General features: G+C 37.9%; 1 pseudogene; it reads right to left on the bottom strand.

Moving 5' to 3' along the window:
• Positions 1-810: 810 nt before the first annotated feature.
• LOC102866202 lies at positions 811-4,267 on the bottom strand (annotated as a pseudogene).
• Between the last annotated feature and the right edge of the window lie 232 nt (positions 4,268-4,499).

Here is a 4,499-nt window from a genome sequence, read left to right as displayed (position 1 = left end):
TTTTTCTCTCTAATTGTCTCCTTTTCCAAATAGAATGTTCTTCTTCAGAGACTGGTCCTTTTAATTAGGCGTACAAAGTGCATCCTCATTTCAAAGGAGCATTCTAGTTTTTCTAAGATACATTTGTTTACTTTCTATCAGCCCATGTTATATTAATTTTTTTTCATTTCAAATTGGTTTGAAAATGATTTACAAAGTTCAGATACACTGTGTTTCACACTATCTTTCATTCAAATTGTGTTTCATACAATCATTCTCATTCATTATGTTTTATAAAATTTATCATTATTGAACTATTCCCATTATTAGATCATATCTTTCCAGATCCCCATCAGATCTTTCCCATTTCCTTTACCTATCCCTCCCTCCACCCACCATATTGTGTGGCCATGTGTGCCATCCTCACCTCTCTGCTCCCATGCTCTCCCCTTGGATCCTCATAAACTCATTGTCTTTCTATTTCGAAAATAATGGTTTTTGAAGCATTTGTCCTTAGGAGACTGAGTTAGTTCACTCAGTATAAGGCTCTCCAGTCCCTCCCAAGTTATGTAGTAATTTTTGAAATTGTTGCTCCTGAGTGCTACATAGTATTATGTCATGTAAATATGCCACAATTTCTCAATCCATTCGATTCTAGTTGAACATTTGGACTGTTTCCATGTTCTTGTGATGATGAGTAATGCTACGATGAACATTGGAGTACAAATCTCTGCTAGGGTCACAGTTCTAATTTCCTCAGGGTATATTCCTGGCAGTGGAATAGCTGGGTCATATGGAATTTCTATGTTCAACTTTTTGTTGTTGTTGTTGTTATAAAAATGTTTCTTGTTTACCAAAACCAGTGGACCTCTTATCAAATGCTGCTTGGTAACAAAATCTTATCACAGTTTCAATTAAAAAAGAAAAAAGAAATAAGCTATTTGCCTCATTGTCATTAGTTAGACTTTCTGCAAGGTCACGTAATCCAGACTTATTTAATTCACTAATGAGATTCTCTGGTGTTGCGTGGATTCCCTCTTGATCTTGCCAGGCAACTAGGAGCTGCTTAGCTCTTAGCTTCATGTCTTCACTGTCACCCTCAATCTGCCGTATTTCAGAGTCTTTCATTTCCAAGTAGGGAGCCAGAACTTTCCACTGTTCACCCAACTTGTTGGCAAATACTTCTATCAGCTCCCCAGTTACGGGTTTATCTCGCCGAATATCAGGACTTCCATTTTCCTTCAGTAAAGCATCATTATCTTCTTCATCTTCATCTTCACCTGTTTTTATTTCTTCAGAGGGAGGTGGTAATTCCTTGGCTAGCTTTATTACCATGTTTTTAAGATACTCTGGCAAAGTTCTAAACTGCTGGTTGGTTGGTTGGCTGGAAGAAGTGAGGGCTTCTCCGGGCTAAGAGTCTCAGGGCTCGCCAACCATAATTTGAATTGTTCACAAACTTATATTCACTTTCAACCATGTTTTCAGGATCTGCCTGTTCAATGTCCTCTTCAAAGAACTCCTCCAGAGTTGGCATATATTCCCTGAGATGAACAGTAGGCACCGACCCCCCCACCCCCCAAGGCTGGTGCAGAGGAGCCGCCACACCGCCTCAGAGTGGACTTGTTCTGGAGAGAATTCCTGGAGCCAAGATCTATGTTCAACTTTTTGAGGAAATGGGAAACTGCCTTCCAGAGTAACTATGTCATTTTATAATCCCACCAACAGAGTAAGAGAGTTACTATCTTTCCATGTCCTTTCCAACATTTATTGTTTGCTGTCATGTTACATTTTGCCGCTGCTACTGGGATGAGATGGTATCTCATTGTGGTTTTGATTTGTATCTTTCTTAATGCCAGTGATTCTGAACATTTCTTCGTGTGTCTATTGGCAATCCAAATGTCTTCCTCTAAAAAGCCTGTCCATGTCTTTTTGACCATTGTGTAATTGAGGTTATCAGTCTTTTTGTGTGTGTGGAGGCCCTGTAGTATTCTTCAAGCTTTTGTTATGAGACTCTTGTCTAATACAGTATTGACAAGTGGTTTTTCACAGGCAGTAGGTTCTCTTTTCACCCTGTTAGAAAAAGCTTTTGATGCACACAGGGATTTAATCTTTAGAAGGTCCCATTCATCAATTTTATACTCTCCTGGTTGTGTATTTCTGGCTGTACTTGTCAGCCTCTTAATACCATGGGCATATACATAATTGTGGCATATACTAAGCTTGGTCCCACTTTGTCTCCTTATCTTTATGATTGGGGGCTTTATTCCTAGATCTCTGATCCAACTTGAGTTGATTTTTGTGTATGGTGAGAGGCGTAGATCCTGTTTCAGCTTTCTTCAGGTACTAGGCCAGTTTCGCTATCACCATTTGTTGAAGAGGTTGTTGTTTCCCTATTATTTACTCATTATTCTTCAACAATATCATATTTGAAAGGTATAGGTTCTTCCTCAGTCTTCTTTAGTCATTGTCCAATTTTCATAAGCATATGCTGTTGTTATTGTTCGTATGTGTTGTTGAGCCAACTGTGAGTCATAGTGACCCTATGCACAATATCTCTGAACCTTGCTCTATCCTGAGCCAATCTCACTGTCTCCAACACACCTTCCCCCCATTACCCCAGTTGCTGTGTCAATTCATCAAATCCAGAGTCTTCTTCTCCTACTCTGTCCCTCTGCCCTTCCAAGCATGATGTCCTTCTCTAAAGTCTGGTTCTTCCTGGCAACATGCCCCAAATATGTTAGACAGAGCTTCAAAATCCTTGCTTCCAAGGATCAACTTTATTTCACCCTCTCCAGGACAGAATTATTTGTTTTCATGACAGTCCATGGTATGTGTAATACTCTTCTCCAGGACCACAACTCAAAGACATACAATCTTCTTTTGTCATCCATAGGCATTGTCTAGCTCTCTAATGCATAACAAGCAATTTTGAGAGCATGTCCCACATAAGGTGCACATTGGTCTCTAGACTGACAATGTTGTCTTTAGCACTCTGGAGAGGTCTCTGACAGCAGACAATCCTAATGGAATTCATCTTTTGATTTCCTTGCTGTTGGGGTCAAGAGGTCAAGAGTGTTGATTGTGGATCCAAGCAAGAAAAAATTGTTAACAATCTCAATCCCTTCTTCATCTATGATGGTTTAACATAAACTTTGTGTGTGTGTGTGTGTGTGTGTGTGTGTGTGTGTGTGTGTGTGTGGTATAGTAACTCAGTACTATCTTCCCTTGATGCTTTGTGTGTTGTTTAATATCTTCCCAATAGGATCTTTCACTACTGCAACATCCACCAGGTTTGATTTTTTTCCCCCAACTCTTTAAACTTAGTAGTGTCAAGTATGTTCTTCTTTATTTATTTTGTAGTTCCAAATCTGGCACATTCTATTACAACACTTTCTCTTTTTCTTCTTGCAGCAGCTTTTGAATCTGTTCAACTCTTACTTCATTATCTCTTCCATTTGTTCTTATTACTCTATATTAAAGAGCAAAGTTTCAAAATATATTCTGATAGTCATTTTGGTCTTTATATTATGTCTTTTAAAAAACTTTTTGTCTGCAATCATATATGATGTCATTTATGGACTTCCATACTCACCTGCTCCTTGGTCATTACTGTTCAATGTCAAATCTATTTTTGAGATGGTTTCTAAATTGAAGTAGAGTACATGAAATGTCACACTTCAGCTTTCATGAATTTAATTTTATTTCTTCAGCTTTAACTTGAATTGTATACAAACTCTTGATTACCTGTCCTATTCTGAAGTAAGTCCCTGGTTTTTTCTCACTGATAATATTAAACTCTTCATTCATTTTTCTTCTAGAGATAAAGCTGATTTTGTTTCTGTCTTCCACTAAGTAAGATGTACATTGTGCTATTTTTGTTGTTACTGTTAGTATCAGCTACTCATAGAGAATTTCTTTAGAAGGAAAGATTAAATACAATAATCTGAGGTCAAATACTTTAAAGAACTAATTCCAAGTCAAACCCATTACTTATTTCTGAATCATAATGAACTTCCGTCAGGTTTCTGAAGCTGTAAATATCTATAGGAAGAGATAGCCCATATTCCAGTCCACCCATATTGACTGCTGGATTAAAACTGCTGAACTTTTGGATGGCAATACAATACATAAATACATTATACCACTAACACTGCTTTAGAATCAAAGTTGTTTGTCATTGTTAGGTACCAAAGAATAGAATATAACTCATACTCTGTGAACAATAGATCTGAATCCTAACCTACCTATCCTGTTTCATCCGCAACATCTGTGACATACTCAAGCCCATTGCAGCAGTCAGTGTGTCAGTCCATGTGGATGAAAATCTTCTTTTTTTACCAAATCTCCAAATTTCCAAGAATGATGTTCCTCTACAAGGAATTTGGTGTTGTTGTTATGTACCATTGAGTTGCTTGCAATTCATCGTGACCTCTATAAACAATAGCATTAAACGCTCCCATCCTGAATTAATCTCACTGCCTCCAACACACTTAGCCCATTACCCCAGTTACTGTGTCAGT

Source organism: Elephantulus edwardii, unplaced genomic scaffold, assembly GCF_000299155.1.
Source record: "Elephantulus edwardii isolate Elephantulus edwardi_28Jun2011 unplaced genomic scaffold, EleEdw1.0 scaffold00059, whole genome shotgun sequence".
Classification (NCBI taxonomy): Eukaryota; Metazoa; Chordata; class Mammalia; order Macroscelidea; family Macroscelididae; genus Elephantulus; species Elephantulus edwardii.
The sequence above is the reverse complement of the archived record's forward strand: the minus strand, read 5'-3'. Positions and strand labels throughout refer to the sequence as shown.